Source organism: Alexandromys fortis, unplaced genomic scaffold (assembly GCF_014885135.2).
Source record: "Alexandromys fortis isolate MF-2015 unplaced genomic scaffold, M_Fortis_MF-2015_v1.1 scaffold_54, whole genome shotgun sequence".
Classification (NCBI taxonomy): Eukaryota; Metazoa; Chordata; class Mammalia; order Rodentia; family Cricetidae; genus Alexandromys; species Alexandromys fortis.
The window spans coordinates 9,206,999-9,230,734 of NW_026067958.1; positions in this window are offsets into that span (position 1 = coordinate 9,206,999).

Here is a 23,736-nt window from a genome sequence, read left to right on the forward strand (position 1 = left end):
TCGATCTGGCCATCCGATCTGGCCAATCATAATTTAAGCACGATCACTCCATTCTGGCCTGAGCCATTGGGTTGATGACATGTCAGGGCTTTGTCTGGCACCGTATATATTCTTCTGCTTCACGGGGACGGGGTCTTTTGCCTCTCTACAACCGCAAGTGTAAGTGCTCCAATAAAGTGTGTTCTGAGAAGAATCCTGTTGCGGTCGTCTCTTCTGCTGGCGGGAGGGGCGTGCTGCAATACCCTGCCAACAATATATCTTAAAACTTAGTCTTAGTTCCAGTGTGTCACTTACCCACTGAGTGACTTTTGAGCTACATAGGGCCTCAGTTTCTCCATCCATAAAAATGGTTATAGTAATTTTGGCCTTGTAAAGAATTAGAGATTAACCTGTGTATAATTCCTTTCCTAGAACCCTGAGCCCATTTAGTAATGGATATTATCATTATTAATAATATTTACTGATTATATGTGCCATATATTTACATGCACATAACAAACCAGCCAAAAATATAAATACAAAGCCATACTTTATTTATTAATTAGTTTTCTATAGCAGAAAATTAATAAAGAGAATGAAATCAGCATTTTTCCTCCAATGTGTCTGTCATAACTCAGGGCATCTAGACCAGTGTTTCAATACTCCTATTGCGAACCCTGTGGGCACATGGCCAGGTGCAGAGGAGAGTAGATCAATTCTCTGTGGCTCTGCCCTGTTCCCCTGCTGGAGAGGAGCCTGCTCGGGCTTGCTCTTGTGTGATTATGTCTCCACCTTGACAAGGGGCTCTGGGTTTTCACCCAGCACCAGCAGTGGGTCTTTTGCATGTGGCACTACTTCCCCCTCTTCCTGTAAAGACAATCGCTCTCCATAGCAACACTGTAGAAGGAACAATGCCGCGTGCCAGGAACTCCCTGCAGCCTGAAGCAGGGCTGTGCCATAATGTGTCGCAGGACTCACCCAAGCATCGCAAAAGCGTTTTTAAGAGGCCAAAGGTCTTTCCCATGAACAACCTGTTGTGTGTTTGAGCCTCATTATAACTTTTCTCTACTGGAGTTTGGGAAAATGAAATGAGAGTTATTAGCCAGATGTGTAAGATTGTCTCCTGAGAAAGTGGGGATAAAAGGGGCTGACCTAGCAGACAAGTGCATTGCTTATTCATTTGGTCTAAGAACAAAACTGGAGTTTACAAAGACAGACCAAAGCCAAGGCATGGTCATCCATGCCTGTAATTCTAGTACATGATAGAATGAGCAAAAAGGATTCCACCCCAGCCTTGCCTACACAATGAGACCCTGACTCAAAATACTAACAAAAATTCCCTTAGCCGGAAGCAACTTCCATGCTCCTAATGGAAGTCAGAGAAGGGCTGGCTTCACCATCTTGACCTAAGGAGGCTTTGCCCATCTTCAGCAGCTTCCTCTGTGGCCATGTTGTAGAGCCAAGATCCTACCTAAGATACACTTATGTTAGTGGTCCAACCAGAACATGCAGGAAAATTCCCAGTGCCTATGGAAGGTGACAGCCAGGTCTCTGAAATACACATGCACTTTCCATCAGAAGACTGCTGGGCAAGGCTCCTGAAAGAGGAGGAAGTGAGATTCTTCTAATGGAATTGAAGAGCAGCCTTGGGGGATCACAGCCTTGGGGGATCAGGGCTCTGATGAGGCATGAGTTTGGGGAGGAAGTGTAGCCAGAGGGCAACACACTGACACCAGTCTCCCCAGGGAAGGGAGTCTGCAAGGCTGTTCTGTCTGTGTAGGGCTTACTTCCCAGTGCTCATCAGCTTCCTGTGAGCAACCCTCAGAGCACAAGGAGTTCAGGGTGGGGATCTCGGTGATACAGGACAATGATGCATTATTCTCATTTTTGCTAAGGAATTGGGTGAGTTTGCTCAAGATTTGTGACCAAGTGTCTCTAGGGCTCATTGATGCTGACTCTGCTGCATGGGTCCCACAAACTCACACATTTGAACTGCTTAAACAACAGCCATTCATTTTTGTCTGTTTGCTTGGCTGGTTTGGTTTTTTGAAACAGGGTTTGGAACCCACTCTATAGACTCCCCTGGCTATAAACTCAGAGATCCGCCTGCCTCTGCCTCCTGAGTGCTGGGATTAAAGGTGTGTGCCACCACTACACAGCTAATTTTCTTAGTTCTAGTGGCCGAAAGTTGAAATCCAGATGTGAGCAGGTTAGGTGTTGAATGTCCCTGAAGAACCAGTGTCAAAGGTGTGGTTCCCAGAACAGTGCAAGAAGAGGGGTCTAGAACTTTTAAAAGGTGAGATATAGTGACAGGTTTTGGGTCATTGGTAGTGTGTCCCTGAAGGGATTGTGGGACTGCTGCCTCTTTCTCTTTACTCTCTGGCGTGAGATAAGCAAGCTCCTTACTTCTGGAGGCCCAAACCAATGATCTTGCTGTTCTTGGACTGGATCCACCAAACCAAGGGACACAGTGAACTTTTCTATTTATGTGTCCATTATCTAAGGTATTTTGTTATAGTAATGGAAAACTGACTAATACAGCCTTACTCTGAGGTCCTGGGGGTTAGGATTTCACATGACTTTCAGGCAGAGTTAGAGGAGACACAATCCAGACCATAATAGGAACTTCCAGAATTTTTATGTGTTCATTAATGTCAAGCCGCGGAGACAGTAGTCTCTATCAGCTAGTCTTTACCCACACTTTATCAGGTTAACATTTTTGAGAATGGGAAACTGAGTTATGCTGTGGCTAAGTGTGAACTCGGACCCCTGTTGCTTGGGCCTGCACTTTTGACCACACTAGTCTACATTTCCCCCATGTTTGCTACCCAGAAGCATGCAAACTATTAAAGAAAAATAAAGACAAGATCCCACCCCTCTTGGCTTATTTTAAAACATGGGTTTAGAGGCAGATGTGCACCCACTGGCTGGCTCGGTAAGCCTACAGCCTAAGTTTTATCACCAGGACCTACATGGTGGGAGGAGACAGTTGACTCCTGCAAGTTCCTCTGACCTCCCAATGCATACTCACAAATAAATACAAACGCAGTTAAATTTAGATCCTGAGAGTTTCATAGAACTGCTCTGCTCCCTTGTACTGGTTCGTCTTAGTCACTGCTCCGCTGTGGTAGCTGAAATCATCAAAGGTTTAAACTCTGCTTCCCCAAAGCATGGAAGGGCATGGAGCAACCGTAAGGACTGGATGGGATAGAAAAAGCACGTTCCTTAAAGGTGCCCAACTGAAATGAAAGGAGATCCATTATCACGAAGTGCTAGTGGTAACTCTCCAACCAGTGGGACAGATCACCTGTATTCGTTTTCTACATTTTTCAAATGTTCTATAATGAGTTGCGGATGCAATGACCTCTGAAAACCGCAATGAGAACAATAAATGTCACAAGAGAAAAATTGAATCACGCCCACTCGGGCAGCTGCTCCAGCCCACTGCTTCCACAGATTCTGAAGGAAGGCTTCCTGCGCGTGCACCGGGGAGGGAAAACAAAAGCAGACAGTCTGACGAAATCTATTGCAAACAACATCCTGACTGAGAAAAGCGACAAAAGGGGCACCTCCCTGAAAACAGCCCGACGTGGCCATTCAAATAGTAAAAATGACGCAGGGAGTTGGGAACAAAGTCCCAGATTTTGGTGCAGTTTCCTGAGCAAGGGAAAACAGCAAACCCCAAAGAGGAAGCCTGCACTGCCCAGCGTCCCCAGGGGCCCCTTGACTTATCCCCATGCCAACACCCCTTAGGGCCCAGAGAGTTCATTCTCCCCCTCCCCAGGTGCAGGGTCAGTCCCGGCCCAGGTGCCTAGTGGAACTTGGCGCTAATCAGCCCGACAGCCTAGCAGCCTGGGAGGCCATGCCAAGTTTTTCTTGCAGGGAGCAAGGTCACACTTGGATGGGGACCCACTGCCGGCCTGGGTCGTAGCTGGGCATGTGTCCCACCACTGGCCACCTGCTTCCTTCAGGCCTTCACAGCCGGGTGCCTGAGAGGTCTACACAATGGGCTGGACCCACGTCAGATTGTTAGGGGAAGAAAATTACTCTTTGTGGACCGAGAGATGCGGACAGGATGTCTATAGCTGTTTAAAGAAAAGTCAGGTCTGCAACCCAAGCCTTCCCAAGCACTTCCGAAATGTCGCGCAGCCTGCCCAGCTCTTTAAATATCCAAACCCAGAATAAATGCATGCAGTGCTCCCCCGCCACACACACACACACACACACACACACACACACACACACATTCCATGCCTTTCACTGCCAGCAATGTGGGGCTCCGAGGCTGGCTAAGTCAGTCTCAAAATGAGGAGGCTGGAGCAGGCCTTGGAGATCAACAAGCCGAGGCAAAGAGCAGGTGACCAGCATTACAAAGAGCTTCCCCAAAACAGCAGGCTGCACCTGGTTCCTCACTGCAGGCCGGTGCTCAGCCATCTTACCTCTCCCAGGTCTCCCGGACTACCATCAGTAGCCCCTGCCTGCACAGTTATTTCCTCAAGGGGCTATTCCACAGTGGAGTGTTGTGGGAAGCACCTTAAGATCCCGCATCATTTATTTCTCTTAGGGAGTCTGGGATATCCATGGTTGGTTTCTGTTTTAGTTTTTAAGGGGTGGCGGGGGGGGGGGGGTCACAAGGGTACATACCTGCAAACATATACGAGTCTGTCTATAAGTAAAAAGGGGGAAAATAATTTGTTATGTTGTAAAGAGAGAGAGAGAGAGAGAGAGAGAGAGAGAGAGAGAGAGAGAGAGTTCATTCCACAGAGCAAATGTAGACACGGAGGGCCAACTGTTGTGGAATACTAGCCTATTACATTAACTGTGCAGAGGTGTGCTGCATTTGCTTATGCTGCATTTGTTTAGTTATGTAAAGATGGGTTGTATTTGTTTCGCCTTGCCTGCCTAAGGCACCTAACTGGGCTAATAAAAAGCTGAACAGCCAATAGCTAGGCAGGAGAAGGATAAGAAGGATAGTTGGCAGAGAGAATACATAGGAGGAGAAATTTAGGCTTGAGAGAGAAGAAGAATGGAGAGAATGGGGGAGAAAGAGAGGGACATGCCTGGGCCAGAATCCAGGCCGCCATCAGCCGAGCGGACACTGGAAGCAGAAAAGTAAGAGAGAGAGAGAGAGAGAGAGAGAGAGAGAGAGAGAGAGAGAGAGAGAGAGAGAGAGAGAGAAAGGTTCTAAGGTAAAACATAGATGACGACAAACAGGTTAAATTATAAAAGATAGCAAGAAACAAGCCCAAGTTAAGGTTGAGCATTCATAACTAATATGAATTCTCTGAGTCATGATTTGGGAGCTGGTTGGTGGCCCCATAGAGAAAACCTGCTACAGACAGCTGTAGGACTCACTTCTCTCCTTCCACCACGCAAGTCCTAGGGATGGACTGCAGATCATCAGGCCTGTAGTGGTGAGCGCCTTTACTTGCTGAGTTAACTTGCTGGCCTCAACATGGTTTTTATCCTATGGTAGCTGACCTCTTCTGCCAGCCCTCAGGATGTGAAGCAGACACCCAGATCTTCCTCCAGCCACACCCACCTGTCCTAGGCACCAATCGCAGGCCCTGAGCACACCCAGAAGTGATTAGTGAGATGAGATGTGCAGCCAAGCCCACCCAAGCTGCCAGTTCTGCCATCCACTCTTCAGGCAAGGTTACCTGAGCACTGCCTACTGTGTTTTTAAATCCCGTGTCCCCCACACACCCATGTGTTGAAGCCTTGTTTCCCAGCATGGTGGTATGGGGTAGTCTGGAAACTGTGAAGCCTGGTAGAAGGTCCCTAGATCATTGGTGACATACTCCTGAAGGGGACTGTGGAACTCTTTTGTGTCCCAGACATAACAGAAGCTGGTTTGTTCCACAACACCCACCTGAAATGATTTGCTGCCCTGTTCAAAGCAACGACACCAGCCAGTTTTGTACAGAAACCGCCAAAACTGGGCTGGAGAAATGGCTCAGTGGTTAAGAGCATTGCCTGCTCTTCCAGAGGTCCTGAGTTCAATTCCCAGCAACCACATGGTGGCCCATAGCCATCTGTAATGAGGTCTGGTGCCCTCTTCTGGCCTGTAGACGTACACAAGGACAGAATATTGTATACATAATAAATAAATAAATTAAAAAAAAAAAGAATTGGGTCCACCCATATTTAAAAAAAAAAAGAAACCGCCAAAACTACAAGGTAAAATAAACCTCTTCTTTGTATAAGCTTGTCTTGATTACTTGTCTTATTGCTGTGACCAAATACCTAAAGGAAGAAAAGATTTATTTTGGCTGACAATTTGGGGTCATACTTCTGCCATGGTGAGGAATGCCCCACAGTGGCGGGAGTGTGTGGCTGGTACATGTTCACATGTTAGTAGATCAGCAAGCGGTGTTCTAGCCTGAACCAAAGAGGTTCACCCGGCCTGCTTCTACGGGGGAGGCCACACACCCAGCAAATTCCAGCCTCTCAGAACAGCGCCACCGGGCACGCAAAAGCACTATTCGTGTTCAAGCCATGACAAAGTAGATTTTCTCAGTGACCTGTTATAGCAGCGGAGAGCTAACTAAAATAGTATGTGTCAGCTAGCAATGATGACAGCAGATGCACGCAGAAAAAAGTACTCTGTGGCTCTACCCTTCAAGCCCCTGTGTTCTGTGCAAGAAGGCTCAGCAAATAAACAGAAAAGTGTGAATATTTCGGTCTCAGTTCTCTTTAAAGACTCACAATTAAGATCTAGTCTCTCTAGCTAGGATATATCACAAGAAGCTTGACGGATGGCATGGCTTCTGAAGAGTTCCGGCAGCTCCAGAGGTGGAGCAGGGACGAGAGGCCGCTTCAGACTGAAACTATGTTCAAAGGTGGGGTTGCACAGGGTGGAGCCATACAGTTCCAGGAGTGTACTCACACAGACAGCGGAGTAGTGTGTACCTCCCGGACCTGTCCATGCAGCCACCCCAGTAGACAGCACAGGTGTGCCTGTGAGCTTGACTCAACAATGGAAAGCAGTTGTGTCAATCAGCAGCATGAGATCAAGAAGGGAGGCCGAGCACAGAGTGCAAAGGGGCTGGGCTGTCCTGCGAAGGCCCTGGGATTCCACTCTGCACACACAAGGGCTTTGGAGTGGGCACATGACAAAGGGCAAAACTTTAGGGAACTGGACCTACCAATACCAGTAGTGTAAGGTGTGGCGAGAAGAGAGGCAGAAAGCCATGGAGGTGATAGAAATTATGGCCACAGTGATGTCGGGCCCCCTGCAGGTGGAGGTGGTACGCATGGAGGAGGGACCGAAACAAGAAACTAAAACACCACAGGAGGGCTGGGTGGCTCAGTGGTTAAGAACACTTCCTGTTCAATTATGAGGGCTGGAGTTCAGACTCTAGCACTCATGTCTGGCAGCTCACTACCACCTGTAACTCCAAAGAGATGTGATGTCCTTTGCTAAGTCTGATAAGAGTGAGAAACGGCCAAAGGTGCCAGCAAACCTAGACCTGGGGGCCTGGGAAAGCTGTAGGAATTTTTGCTGAGGAAAAGCTGACACCTCCTGAGCCTGCACTGGGAGTACAGGAAGTGTGATTTGGGTTTAGATGGCTTGAAACAATCAGTTTCAGGTATCAGTTCCACCCTTAACAAAGTCATTAGAAGGCAAGCCCTCGTGGAGCCTTCAGATCACTGGGGTCTGGTCTGGAAGGGACTCCTGTGCTCTAGGGCTGCGTGTTACACTCCTCGTGTTGCTGGCCAGGTGGTCTAGCATTGGTGTCTTCCATCTGGCTTTCTTTTCTCTTCTCTCCTCCCCAGAAACATGGGACTCAAATATGAGAGCAAGCTGAAAATGAGACTTGCTTGTGGTGCATACCAGCCTCAGTGGGAAGAGTAAGAAAGGGGAGCTTCCCCCTGACCCCGTGTTTTCCTGAGCTGCACTGTCAGGGCAGACAGCTCGAGAACAATCGCAGTCGCTGGCCACTCAGAATATTATTGAAGAGTTGGTGGATATGAACTGTTTTAAAAACAGGCTATCAAAATAAACCCAGAAAGAACACCTGTGGGGCCCAGGCTGCGAGTCTGCTGAGGAAGGAAGCTATGAAGCTGTTAGTGCCCCCGCTGGTGTCATCCCAGGCAAGGGGACCGCTCCAGCCGTGATCTGGGCTAGCTGGGGGTGCGGTGACACAGAACTTCAGTGAAGGAAAGACCCGATGTGCAGATAAACTCTGAGAAAGACACAGAAATCCAACTCCAAACAACAATGATTTGAAGGAGGAACTCCAGACAGCAGGGAGGCCATTCACCCCTCATCCCATCAGAACTCAGGGCCAGGGCCAGTCTGGACTGAAGATACCGGGTGTAATTTACAGCAGCTGTGGGTTGCAATCCCCATTACTTGTCATTATAAAAATGAATCCTAGCCTTTTCTTTCTTACCTGTTCACCCCACTATAGAGGGGTGTTGGGGTCTAAAACTTTCCCATTGACTTACTTTCCTCTTTAAAAACATTTATAAGAGTGAGATTAGGAAGTATTTATTGTTTGAAAACTTGGATGAGGCCAGGGAACCAACAGAGCCTCCTGAAAGGGAAAGAGACAGCAGAACCATGTGGTGGGGTCCACCATGGGGGCGGAGGAAGCCCACTCACCCCTAAGGCAGGGAACAGCTTTCAAAACAAATTCTTCAGAGGAGTCTTCCAGGGGGCTTTGTTTGTGATCTTTGTGTGTGGTCGAAAGGATTTCTACAGGCAGTGGCTTCCTTCCCTCTGTTCCACTTTCCTTATCCCCCAAATAAACTCAGAAACCCCTCCTTCCTCTCTTCTTGGTCAATTAGTTTTTATTGTCAAGATCCAAGCAGTGTTTGTTATTAATAAAGTTGATCAGTGAATATGGCCCAAATGTGAAGCCAAGAGGACTTCTAGATATACCCCCTTCTGCATCACCCTGCACTTCAAACCTGCCCTCTCATCCTTAAACCAGGAGGTACGATCCGTTCCTACGAGAGCATCTGGGGTAGTGGGAAGAACAAATGAGACTGTTTTAGAGCAGACACGACATGTGCGTGCTTCCTCCACTTCCCGTCTCTGCTGAACTGAAGGTTCTCCCATTTCTCCTGAGACTGCTGTCTATGCTTTGGGAATACAGTATGTTTTGATTAATATTCATCCCCTTCCCCCAACTCCTACCAGGCCATCTCCCACCTCCCTATGACTCAGACAGTGATCCTACTGCCCCAGCCATTGGTCCCTGGTGTCTGTAAGCCCTGGACGGGCTATCTCCAGAACCTCAGCTTCCTAAGCTGAGCTCATTCTATTTTCCTGCAGCTCCCATGCTAGGTACATGGGTGAGTGTTCCATCCCCAGACCATCTCTTCTTTCCCTGCCCACCCACAACTATCACACACTCACACACTCTCGTCTGTTTCTTGCACATGCGCGTGCACGCGCGCGCACACACACACACACACACACACACACACACACACACACACGGCACTGCTCTGCCTCCCCATCTGTTTCTCTTCACTCAGCCTTAGACTGATCCATGCAGTTGCCTCCTAACTGGTCCTCTCTTCCCTAAACGGAATGCAGGAGGCAGTCTTGAACATACATGTTCAGAACTGGGCACCATGGCAGAGACCTATTATCCCAGTACTCTGGAAATAGAGGAAGGAAGACCACAAGTTAGAGCCCAGCCCAGGCTGCACAGTGAAACTCCACTCCAAAATAAACAAAGCACAAGTGCAATATTTCCTCTTAGTAACTCTTAGATACCTGGAGACCTTAAAACGTTATTTGGGGGCTTTCTTTGACCAACCACACTTTCCTTGGTCTAGATGCAGCACAATGTTATATTTCTTGAGACAGGATCTTGCTATATAACCCTTGCTGGAATGGAACTCATGGCCTCCTGCCTCAGTCTCTTGGGTGTTGGGAATATAGGGAATAAAAAGCCTTACTTTTAAAGCTATCTTATGCTCCTCCAAGATCGTCTCCACATGCCTTGACACAGGTGCACACACATGCACATGTACTCTAGCCACACTTGCCCCTCTCTCTGTGCCTGAAGCTGTCTACAGAGCACCAGGAACTCCACTTGAGGATGCCACACTGGCACCTGATGCCATGCCTCAGTCATCCCACATACACGTGCCCTCTTCCTCCCAGAGAGCCTCTGCTGGGAATGCCTTCTTCCTTTCCCTTCTCCTCACTCTCTGCTCTGACACCGCCTGCTTCCCTGGCTGAGTGCATCCCCAGGTGTGTCCCTTACACATCCATGCCACGGAGATGGCAGCTTCTACAGCCTGGAGCTGCTGTGCATCCCAAGCTGTTAAGGGTCCAGTGTGCTAGTGAGTGATTGGCTGAGGGTTTGAAGCACCCCAAGACTAACTATCCCCCTTAGAAAAGTCAAGGCCCCAAGAGCCACCAAGCTATGTAAGGCCAGGAAAGCAACAATCTAGGTAGCCATTAGTCTGGTTGCATGGAGTCCCAGGAAAACAGGAGTCAGTTCCCTGCTGCCTGCTCCCAACTCCAACTCAAGGAAGCCTGGCTTCTTTTTTAACCGTCCTCCCACTCTGAGAGAAGGAGAAAGAGCCAGGCTCCCCTGGGCCTGCCCCATCCCACCCTCCAGCACCACAATAATTCCTCCCAGTCTGCCTTTCCTTGAGAAGGGGGCAGGCAGAGAGCTTATTCCCAGTAGGTAAGTAGAGTTCTCTTTGTCTCTCACCAAATTAGGGGGGGCGGGGATCAGAGTATAGGGCATCCTCACTTCCCATGTGTGTATGTGAGGAGGGGTGCATCTCCCCTCGTTCCTTTTGGTAGGAGCATTTGCAGGTCACAGCTTTCTGCAAAAATGCAACACTGAACCACAGAAGTGGTTCTATTTCTTAGAAGATTCCAGCGTGGCTTAGAGAGGATTTTCCCCCTTCCTCCCATTTAAAGAGCCAAGTATTTGGGAAATGACCTCACAGAGCCAGGCACCCAACCCCGAGTGAGAGCCATCTGTGCTGATAAAAACAGGAGCTTTTGTGACACAGCGTCGGGCTGTGTCGCTCATCCAGCCTCAGAGGCTCACTTTATTCCGGGGTTTTTCTTTTTTTTCTTTAACACAGAAGAAGCCTCAGTCAGCATAGGAAACAGGAAGGAACCCGTTGTTTTAAATAGCAGACGGCAGAGAATTGACCCATTATGGTCTGTTCATTCAGAGACTGGCAGTCAGAAGGCAGCCTGGAAGGCCCCCACATTTCCCAGATGCAGGTCAAGGGGCACGGCCAGGGTTTTCTGAGCCTGGAAGAATCCAGCTCCGGCCCTTTCAAAGAGGAAGGGTGAAGCCCTAGTTTATCTTTCTAGAGATTTTACAACAGCACTGTCTTTTTAAAAAGATAAAAATAAAAGCTACAGAGACTCAGAATACCTGGAAGTCAGACAGCATCCTGTTTCCGCTCCTGTCCTAACTTACTCCATAGGGCAAGCATGGCTTCCAGCCTCCTTGTTTGTCTTGGCAATAGTCTGTTTTCACTTTTCTGGGGTCTAGAACATGTGGCTCAGGGCTGTGTCTGCCGAGACAGAGGGTCCCACACAAAGGCAATTGCAGTGAGGAAGGGGAGAGAGGCCAGCCCACTCCCAACCCCACCCACAGCTGTAGAGCCCATGAGCCCAAGGGTTCATCTGTCCCAAATCCATCATTGTGACAGCCAAGCTCACAAATTAATCCTGCCTGAGGTGATCCTGACCCTGCCATTTAATTTTTTGAAGGTGTTTTTGTATGTCATCTGAGGTTCAGATTGGAGCCCCGATGTAATCACAGACACCAGAGAGATTGAGGACAGGCCCGGGTGTACTACAGCTCACGCAGGCTCTGTGCCCAGCGTCTTCGTTAGCACTGACCCAGAGCCACCAACAGATGGACCTGTGGGGCCCAGAGCTGACCCAGGAAGCTCCTCTGCTGAGAACCCACTGTCTCACACTCCTGTGCCAGCCTCCCCAGGCTGCCCCTGCTGGCACACAACAGACAGGGCCCCACACACCCAGGGGTAGGCATTTGGTCTCTTACTTTAAGGGACCTGTGAGGAGGACTCCTGTCACCAAGAGGAGCAAGCAAACCACCCTCTAGAGGACATTCCTGTGACTCCATGTGCTGGTGGGACCCTGGGATCCCACGGCAGCTGAGTAAACAGCAGTGAGGTGGAAACTGTCCTGCCCTACTTCTTTCCCGGGCTCAGTGGGTGCAGGAGAGCCCTGAGATGCAGACGGGAGGAGTCCCCGCCCCTTCTCATCTCCTCCCAGCCATTCTGCTGCCTACCAGTATCCGCACAGGTTGAAGAACATGTCTGGTCACAGGTGAAGTGTTAGAGTAACTTTGCAATCTGTTGTCTGAATTTTTGGGTCACTGTTGAAAGAGTGAAGGGCTGTTAATAACCGTGCCAGAACATCTGAATCATGATCTGAAAATTGGTGCAGTCTCCAGGGCTGGGCATTCATTTGGTTTATTTATAAGAAATCCTGAAGGTCCTGCATCCAACAAGGTAGACGTGGGAAAGAACAGAAGCCATCAGAAAAGCCCACCTCTGAAGGCCACCATGGTGATCCTAAAGGCCATGGTGCGGGTGGGATTTCTCGCCCAAAAAAAGGCTAGTTTGACTGCAAATGAGAGAAGCCATTCCCTTCTCTTGTCTGAAGTGCTTCTAAGTCATGTGACTGAAGCCGAAGGCCTGCTCTCCCTACAGCCTCAAGCCCCTGAGATGCAACACTGCAGTCTTCAGTACCTGCTCACTCTTGCCTTCTCGTCTGCCAGCAATCTGCGTGAGTTCAAGCCTAGGGTGGGCTACCTAGCGAGACCCTGTCTGAGGCAGTCCAGACATCAGACATTCATCTTCGTGCCTGCTCGCTGTCCGTGCAGCGCCTGCCCCACCCTGAGCAAGGCCAGAGGATCAGAAGCCATCCTCTCCCAGACCCACTCTGGAACCCAGGCCACACATCTCCGTAAAGAGTTCCCTCTATTCCCAGAGCCGAAATGACCTGAAGTGAGCTATTTTAATGCTTTTCCTCAGAACCCAAAGGGGGAAATATCACTGTTTAAGGATAAAGTTTCTTAATTTTTAAAGAAAAACATTAACTGTAAGCGTCTTTTACCAGTTAGAATTAGAATGCTTTACTCTAGCACAGAGACTCTTCACTGGTCTACAAAGAAATATGCTAAGTGGAGTGGAGTGGTATTCACCTTAGCACCCAGGAAGCTGAGGCAGGAGGATCATGACTTTGAACCCAGACTGGATTACAAGAAAAGAATCTGTCTCAAAAAATAAAAATAAAAAAACTAGTACAGTCACTCTGGAAATCAGTGTGACGTTTCCTTGGGAAGCTGAGAACCAATCTGCCACAAGCTCCAGCTACAGCACTCTGGACATATCCCCACAGGACTCTACACCCTACTACAGAGAGCGTGCTTGTCCATGCTCACGGCTGCTCGGTTCATAGTGGCCAGAGACTGAAAACAACTTAGATGTCTATCAACTGATGAATGGATAATAAAAATGCCGTACATTTATACATTGTAATATTATTCAACTGTTTAAGAAATATGAAATTTTGTTTGAGTGTGTTGCGTGCAATTATGTTTGTGCTTCACATTCATGCCTGGTACCCACAGAGGTCAGAAGAGGGTGCCATGTCTCTCAGAACCAGAGTTACAGATGATTGTGAGCTGCCAAGTGGGTGCTGGGGATGGAACTCTGGTCCTCTGGAAGAGCAGCCAGTGCTCTTAGTCATTCAGCCATCTCTCCAGCCCCTCAAGAGCATTTCTTATTGGCAGTGTATAGTTGGAACTTGCTTTGGGATCTACTCTAACAACCTCTGTGTTTAACTGATTGATTATCTCATTCTGTTTTAACTGAGGCCTTTAGATTACTCAAGTGTAATGTGATTGGGACATAGTTAGATGTGGACCTACCGTGCTGCTTTTGGGTTTCTGACTTACTTGTTTTGTTTCCCTTTTCTTATCCTCCTTAAATTTTCCTTTATATTGGATTAACTGAATTTTAAAATAGCAGAATAATAAAAACCCACAGATAGATATTGGGGTTCAACCTGAAGATCAGAGAAGCAAAAGCAGCCAAGCCACTAGAGAGCTCTTTCCTCTGAAATCTTCAGACAGAGAGAGAGAGAGAGAGAGAACTCCTGTTTCATCCCGCCTTATATTCCTCTCTAGGACTGGGATTAGAGGCGTGCACCACCGCAGCCCAGCCTCTATGGTTAACTAGTTTTAAATAACAAAGCATGCGAGGGGATGGCATTCTCTCTCCCACCCATTCTCTGATAATGCTCTCATTAAAAAACAAACTCCCCCCCCCAATTTCTTCTTTAATTATAGGGATTTGGAAGGATTTTTTGTTTTGTTTTTTGAGACAGGATCCAACATAGCCTCGCTATGTAGCTGAGGCTGGCCTTCACTTCTAACCTTCCTCCTCTACCTCCCAAGTGCTGGAGTTAGAGATGTGTGCCACCAGACTTGGCTGGGAGATGATTTTTCAAAGTTCAAGTGGATTGGGATTTGAAAACCATTGTTCTATGTAAAATACTGATTTTTTTTTATCATGCTGAGACCAGACAACATAGACAGAAACCCATCTGGTCAAAATTCTGTGTTTTTGCTAACTAGCATTTGATTTGCAGGTAAATGGATGGAGCTAGAAACCATCATCCTGAGTGAGGTAACCCAGACCCATTTGGTGCTAGAAGACGCTCACCATGCTGCCAGAGGAGAAAAGCAACCATCCAGTCACCCAGCTACAGACCCTGCAAGCTACAATAACAGCCTGTCTATAAGATATGCCCATTAGAGCACAAATGTTACCAGAGTAACCAACAATTTAAGACCTGCTCCATGAGATGGTGCCCATAATTGACACTGTTAATGAGGCCAAGGACCTGAGCCTAGGTAAATCCTACTAGTAATGTTCTGTAAAGTGAATATAGAAATAAAAGGATTCCTAAGGACACGCTGTTACGCCCATAGAACAGAGTGTTGTTCGGTCCTGATCAGATGAACACTCTCTTGCAGTAGATGGGAATTAGCACAGACACCCACACGCAAACAAGTTACAGACTTAGAGAAGCAATGGAGGCCAAGACATCACAACGCTGCCTTTTTAGGGGCCGGGCGGTTGCACATGCTCATGTGTGCTCATGTGTGCAGATGCATGTGGAGGCCGGGGTTGGCATCGGTGTCATCTTCTGTCACTCACCACCTTGTTTATTGAGACAGGGTCTCTGTCCCTCATTGACCCTGAAGCTCTCCAGTTCAGATAGGCCAGCTGGACAAAGCGCTCCAGGTGTCCTCCCACCTCTGCCTCCCCAGTGCTGCAGCTACAGAAGCTGGCAGTCAGAACTCGGTCCCCATCTCGTGCAGTGAGGACAATATTGATGGAGCTATTTCCCCACGTTGCTATCATTTTTACAAACCTGAAGCTTGTTCAAAAGCTTGTTGAACTAATGCAGCTCAGTGGTAGAGAACACTTGCCTAGCATGCGAGCCCAAGTCTCATCCTCAGCACCACACACACACACACACAAATAAATGTAATTAAAATTTAAATTAATATATCATGGGCTTTCTAAGGGTGCAACAAGAGCACATACCATGAACTAAAATTAATGACAATGCTCATGACATGGATCTTTATTAGAAAGTAGCCTGAACTAAAAGATATATGCAAAGCATAGCTAAAGTCAGTCCAGGAAATCAAATTTAATATTAGGACATGCGGAATTCACCCTCCCTCTGAAGAAAAAAAAGGCAAGAAGAACAAAGCAAAGGCAGAAAGACTCGTGGGCTTACTGTCGCACACTAGTCCGGGAGCCTGTATCCAGCAGGACGGCACACTAGTCCAGGAGCCTGTATCCAGCAGGACGGCACACTAGTTATGTGGAATGGAAATGGGCAAATTGTTGGTTAAGTTTCAGAGATTGCTAGACTGGAAACAAAGAGGAATCACACACTGTTCGTGTGAAGACGTAGACAGGCTGAACGTATCTGAGGCATACAGTGGACCATGTCATATCAAACAGGGTAGACTTTAAGACAAAGAATGTGACTAGTTTTTCATAATAAAAGTGCTGTGGTCCCAGCACTTGGGAATCTGAGGCAGGGGGAATGTTGTCTGAGGCCATCCTGAGCTACATAGTAAGTTCTAGGTCAACCTGGGCTACAAAGACCCTGTCTCAAGAAATAAAAGCAACTGGGTGGTACTAGCACAGCACTTGGGAGGCAGAGGCAGGGAAATCTCTGTGAGTTCAACGCCAGCCTGGTCTACAGAGTGAATTCCAGGACAGCCAGGACTGTTACGTACAGAAACTTTGTCTCAGAGAAAAAAGGAAGGGTGGGACAGAGGAACTGGCAGAGGGAGGGAGGGAGGGAGGGAGGGAGGGGGAAAAGAAACAAACAACAACAAAAAGACAAGAGAATGTGTGCATGCAGCTCACTCTAGGTCTTGAAGGGATGACTAGATGAAGTCACAGGTATAGACCGGTTTAGAGCAACCTTTCTTCAGTGACTGATAGGAGAAATACCAACAAAGACAGAGAGAATGGGAGCCTGACCAGCTAAGCTTATCTCTGTCACAGATCAGCCCAAGGCTAGGAATGGACCTAAGGGAGTGATGGCTCACAGGCCAGGTGGCAAGAGGGGCTCTGTAAGTATCAAAGGACAGAATGATAAAAAAATCAATCAAATGCTAGTTAGCAAAAACACAGAATTTTGACCAGATGGGTTTCTGTCTATGTTGTCTGGTCTCAGCATGATAAAAAAAAAAAAATCAGTATTTTACATAGAACAATGGTTTTCAAATCCCAATCCACTTGAACTTTGAAAAATCATCTCCCAGCCAAGTCTGGTGGCACACATCTCTAACCCAGCACTTGGGAGGTAGAGGAGGAAGGTTAGAAGTGAAGGCCAGCCTCAGCTACATAGCGAGGCTATGTTGGATCCTGTCTCAAAAAACAAAACAAAAAATCCTTCCAAATCCCTATAATTAAAGAAGAAATTGGGGGGGGGTTGTTTTTTAATGAGAGCATTATCAGAGAATGGGTGGGAGAGAGAATGCCATCCCCTCGCATGCTTTGTTATTTAAAACTAGTTAACCATAGAGGCTGGGCTGCGGTGGTGCACGCCTCTAATCCCAGTCCTAGAGAGGAATATAAGGCGGGATGAAACAGGAGTTCTCTCTCTCTCTCTCTCTCTCTCTCTCTCTCTCTCTCTCTGTCTCTCTCTCTGTCTCTCTCTCTTTCTGTCTGAAGATTTCTCTCTCTCTCTCTCTCTCTCTCTCTCTCTCTCTCTCTCTCTCTCTCTCTTTCTCTCTCTCTTTCAGTCTGAAGATTTCAAAGAGGAAAGAGCTCTCTAGTGGCTTGGCTGCTTTTGCTTCTCTGATCTTCAGGTTGAACCCCAATATCTATCTGTGGGTTTTTATTATTCTGCTACAGATAATCATTTGGAAACACATCAAAGAAAACAATGAAGAAAGCAAATAAGAAATGAGCAAATGATAAACCTCAGGATAAAACTCGAGTGATTAAAACTGTGTGTGATTTTATGGTGCTATATTTGGAACTGTCTATGAAAAACACTTTTCCCAGCGTAAGCAATCAGAGTCAACAAAACAGGACATGAGGCTCTTGAAAACAGCAAACTTAAGAAAGTTACTTTCCAAACACCCACCCACTGTGAAGAACTGATTGCAGCTTTTCTGGGAATTGTCAAAAGGAGATAACATGCGGGGCAGTGGCGGCGCACACACGCCTTTAATCCCAGCACTTGGGAGGTGGAGAAAGGAGGATCTGTGAGAGTTCCAGGCCAGCCTAGTCTACAAGAGCTAGTTCCAGGACAGGTGGCAAAGCTACAGAGAAACCCTGTCTCAAAGAAAAGGAAGGAAGGAAGGAAGGAAGGAAGGAAGGAAGGAAGGAAGAAAGAAAGAAAGAAAGAAAGAAAGAAAGAAAGAAAGAAAGAAAGAAAGAAAGAGAATAGTCCCCCGAGGGCTCATATATTTGAATGCTTAGTCACCAGGGAGGTTTGCAAAAGATTAGGAGGATTAAGAGATGTGATCTTATTGAAGGAAGTATGTTCCTGGGAGAGGCCTTGGAGGTTTCAAAATGCTCACACCAAGCCTAGTGTCTCTCTCTCTCTCTCTCTCTCTCTCTCTCTCTCTCTCTCTCTCTCTCTCTCTCTCTCCTGAATCAGGATGCTCGCTCAGCTTCTGCCCCATCACTATCTGTGCTACCATGCTCCCTGCTATGATGATAATGTACTAAGCCTCTAAAACTATAAGCCAACCTCCAATTAAATACTTTCTTTTATAAAACTTGCCTTGGTCCCAGGAACAGAACAGTGACTAAGACGAGTGAGGAGGGGGTTGGAGAGTCAGGTGAAAGAGGCGTTAAAGGAGGGTATACCAACACTAAAGATATTTTTTTAAAAACATGCAGAAACTCGTTGTGGAATATTACTTTAACTAGGCAAAAATGTGTTGCATGTGTTTATGCTGCATTTGTTTAGTTATGTAAAGATGTGTTGCTGTTCCACCTTGCCTGCCTAAGGCACCTGATTGGTCTAATAAAAAGCTGAATGTCCAATAGTTAGGCAGTAGAGGCAGGGCTGGCAGGCAGAGAGAATAAATTGGAGGAGTCTAGGCTCAGAAGAAAAGAAGGAGAGAGAAGAAAGAATGAGGGAGAATGAGAGGGAGATGCCCGGGGCCAGTCAGCTAGATAGAATCCATACATAACGACAGAAAGGTAAAAAGCACCAAGGCAAAATGAAGATAAAGAGAAACAGATTGAAACAAGAACTAAGATAAGGTCAAGCATTCATAACTAATTACGAGTCTCCATGTCATGATTTGGGAGCTGGCTAAGACCTCTGTTGAAGACACTACATACATTGGTCACAGAATAGGACTGACAGGAAGCTTCTTTACTGCTGACAACTGTCCCAGTACTGGAAGGCAGCACACAGACTGCCAGGAAGGAAAGTCACCAACGGCGTGAACTACCTGCCATGGCAAGATATCCCTATGGGTGCAATAGTGGCACAAACATCATGAGATAACCAACCATTTCCTGATTGGACGTAAGGCCAGCTCCACAGGAAGGAAGGCATGAACCAGAACCCACGGCTGGAGAGCTAATAGGCCCTAGGGATGGATCTACTACTTTTACTTTGCTAAATAGACATACTATCAATTCTAAATTTCTATCTCTATGTCTGTAGATTAGTGCAGCATTCAGACCTCATCAGAAAAGTTTATGCAATGGATGATGGCTAACGCAGAAACTCGCAACCATTCAAAGTGTAGAGAGGAAGTAGCGGTGGTATTCAATCATATATCTGAATTACACCCCCCAGGACTCAGAGACCACCAAGGAAGAGAGGGAAGAAAGGCTATATGTAGCACGAATAATAAAAACCCAGAGACAGTAATTGCGGTTCAACCTAAAGGTCAGAAAAGCAAAGCGGCCAGCCACTGGCTCCTACCTCTACCTCAGACTGAAATGGCGATCCTGCCTCCACGAATCCTCAGAATGACTGAGTTGAGAGCTGTCTCCTCCCATCTTATATTCCTCTCTAGGGCTGGGATTAAAGGTGTGCACCACTACTGCCAAGCTTTTATGGCAAACTAGTGTGGCTACTGGAATTGAAGGTGTGTTTTACCACTGCCTGGTCTGTAAGGCTGACCAGTGTGGTCACTTTATTCTCTGATCTTCAGGCAAGCTTTATTTATTAAAATACAAATGAAATATCACTACAGCTATAAAAGTCAGAGGTCTGTCAGGGAAAACCAGGGCAAACAGAGTCTTCTGGATGTAACCGGACTGCTATACTCAGGAGCTCACAGCAGTGACAGCTGTCTGCATAAACACAAGCCTGCTCAAATGGATGGACCTAGAAAAAACCATATTGAGTGAGGTAACCCAGACCCAGAAAGACAAATATCATATGTACTCACTCATAAGTGGCTTTTAGACATAAAGCAAAGAAAAACCAACCTACAATTCACAAACACAGAGAGCCTAGACAACAAAGAGGACCCTAAGAGAGACATACATGGCTCTACATAGGAAAGAGATTAAAAGACAAGATCTCCTGAGTAAATTGTGAGTGTGGGGACCATGGAAGAGGGTAGAAGGGGAGAGAGGAGGAAGGGGGAGCAGACAAAAATGTATAGCTCAATATAAACAATTTAAAAAGAACAAACCCGTTAACAATCCAGTAGGAGAACTTCCCCCAAGTGAGGTGTCTGACAGGTGATGTCCTCTGGGAAGGGGCAGCAGCTTTCTGCTCCAGCAGAAGGCCCACATCCATGAGGGTATGGCCGGTCTAAACTGGACTCAGTGGGGCATTAGAAAAGAAAGGACACAGGTTGGGAAGTAGGAGGATAGAGAGTGGATCTATGAGGAGTTGCGGGAGGAAGGATATGATCTAAACACAGCCTGCGTGTAGGGAATTCTCAGATTAAAGGAGTATAGAAGGGTGTGGCTCCTTTAGAATGAGGTATCTCTTGTTACCTTCAAGAATGCGCATGTGAGCAACCTTGGTGTATGCCATTGCTTTGCAGGTTCTAATCATAAAATCTGCAAGAGGCATTGTCAAGTCCTGTGCCTCGTGTGCTGCAGGAAACCTGTGCCTCAGCCTCTCCTTCCCAGTCCCCAGAGACTCAAGGGCGGGTCCTGGTGGCTCGGATTTCTACTAAAGAAAGGAGCGAATCTTTTCTTCCTCCCTTCTCCTTGCTGCCTGGTTATTAGGTGTCATACTTCGCTTTAACTGTCAACTTGACACGGGTAGAAGGGAGACTCAGGTGATGGGTCACCTAGATTAGACTGGCCTGAGGGCAGTCTGTGAGGGACTGTCTCAACTGTTAATCAATACATACAAACTCAGCTATTAACTGTTACAGGGCGCCACTGGGGGCAGGGGGGCATATGCCATCTCTTGAACAGGTAGGCCTAGGCTATGCAAGAAAGTCAGTAGACCCTGCCAGCAAGGCAGCATCCCCCATGGTTTCACTGTCAAGGTCCTGGTTGAGTTTCTATCCTGATTTCCCTCAGTATTGGATAGTAGCCTGTAAGCTGAAATAAATCCATTCTTCCTCTGAAGCAGCCATCTTGAATCATGAAAAAAAAAAAAACCCAAAAAACAAAACAAAACAAAACAAAAAAACAATAAAATCCAAAAGAGTGAGCTCAGGAGGTAGCCAGACCAGATACAGTTTCTCCAAAGACTGTGAATCTGTCACCCAAGAAAACTTGGAAAGTATAGGCTCAACACTTTTCCTCCATGGAAGGCTCTGCCCTACCCTCTGGGGAAGTCAGCAGCCCCAGATTGAGGCCCTCCCAGCAAAGGCTGACAGCCCTCCGAGGACGCAAGAGCGCTGTTGCCCACTGTGTGGCCAAATGCCACTCTCCTTCCTAAGAGCTAAGTGCCTGCCTACTTTCCACTGCACCAAGATGCCAGAAAAATTGTGTTGGTGTTAAGCCAGGTAGAATTAGCACTCTTTCTTGCCTTTATCCTGGATTACGTTAATAACTGTCTTTGTCAGTCTTATTCCGCGCTTCTTACAATTTCTAGCAAATAACCTCATTGGGTCTGTGCACAGGAGGATTAAATAACAGCAAACTTCAGAAACCTGCCTGGGAATAGCCAACATAAGCCAGATGTATCCTAAAACGTCTTTCGCACAAGGAGCTGTGTTCAGTACAAACTCGGGCGTACAAACCCCTGACTGATGCCCAGGAGCGCATACCCCAGCTTGTGTCTCTCACTCTTTGCCTCTATTTCATCCCAGAGGCCACCTCACAGACACTCCCACTTCTGGGAGAAAGGGAATGAGACTGTGTACCCTCTCCCCACGCTGTCTGGTCTGCAGAAGACCCTCAGGAGGCTGCAATTCCACATTCTTGGTTACCCCTGGCCAGAAAACGCCACAGCCTTCTTCAGCTGTCTAAACTAACAGCAAGATTGGTTGACCTGAAATGTCCCTAACATGGATCGGATCCTCACACCACAAGTCATCAGTCACCAACCTCCTGCGTCATCAATCCTTTCCTCAAGATAAAAGAGGCTGGTCTCCTGCTCTGAGGAGACCCACCAGGACTCACACACATCCTCTCTGTCGGGTTCACTTCTGAATAAATCTCTTGCCTTGACCACGCGCCCTGCATTGACTGAGCCTTCCAGGGGTGGCTCGAGGGACTCAGCTCTGAAGAAAAACAACTTTGCCGTCTCGCTGCCTGCTCTCCACTTCTTCCCAAGCCCAGATAAGATTTTTTTTTCTTTCATTTTCTCATGCACTGAAGTTTAAAGGTCTCTTTTATTGCTTGGTTCTCTGCCAAAACCATGCCTTTCATAGTCTCATTTTGTAGCCCAGAGCTTATTCAAGATATTTTCCTAAGGAGGGCAAAATCCTTGAGAATTTAGTGTCGTCTCTGAACAGTTTTTCTTTTTTTAAGGTAAAATTCAGAACAGAGTCCATTCAGGAGCCTAGCTCCAAGAGGTAATAAACTCTGCAAATCATGGTTTCCCCTCGCTGTCCTTTGTTGATTCCTCTCAGAATTTGTATCTTGAGTTCCATTGCTCCAATTCCACCCATACCCCCCACCCATTTTCCCTCCCAATTTCATGTGTTCAGTTTTTGTTTTGGTTTAGTTCATGCCTTTAACTTTTTTATTTTTTGGTTTTTTGACCTGTATTCATTTTTTAAACCCACTGAGTCCAGCTGTAGTTTAGGGCCAGTCACTGGGCATGGGCAGCGTGTCTGGGGCCGCGTCCAGAGGAAGCTAACTCTCCCTCCCCAGCAGTCATCCACTGCAAATGCTCCTCCTCTAGGGGGAAAATTGGTGAGCCCTCCCCACTCTGTCCTGAAATGTTGGCTGTCTTATTACAGAAAACTGGGGACATTCCTGGGGGCTTGGTCTCCAATCTCTGGTGGTTCTTGAAAGACATGGGCCTCTCAAAGCCCCTTTCCTGTCTTAGTCAGGGTTTCTACTGCTGTGACAAAATACCATAACGAAAACAAACCAAAACGTGGGAAAGAAAGTGTTTATCTGGCTTGCATGTCCGCACCACTGTTCAGAACTGGTCAGCACTAAAGGAAGTCAAGACAGGAACTCAAATGCGGCAAAATCCTGGAGGCAGGAGCTGACACAGCGGCCATGGAGGGAAAGGATTCTACCTACCAGCTTGCTTCTCATGACTTACTCAGCCTGCTTTCTTATAGAACCAGGACCACCTGCCCAGAATGGCCTGGGCCCTCCCCCATCAATCCCTAATTAAGAAAATGCCCTACAAGCTTGCCTACAGCCCAATCTTATGGAGGCATTTTCTTTTTTTTTTTATTTATTTATTTATTTATTTATTTATTTATTTATTTATTTATTTATTTATTTATTTATTATGTATACAATGTTCTGTCTGTGTGTATTCCTGAAGGCCAGAAGAGGGCACCAGACCTCACTACAGATGGTTGTGAGCCACCATGTGGTTGCCGGGAATTGAACTCAGGACCTTTGGAAGAGCAGGCAATGCTCTTAACCACTGAGCCATCTCTCCAGCCCTGGAGGCTCCTTCCTCTGATGATCCTAGTTTGTGTCAAGATGACATAAAACCAGTCGGCATATCTTCCATTCTGATCCAAACCCCTCTTCCAACTATTTTCCCCTGGGGCCCCACATAGCCTCTATTTCAGGAGACAAAGTGCATCGCTCCCTGCTCTCCCAACCCGGCATCTTCCTCAGATGCTGTCTCTTATTCCTTTC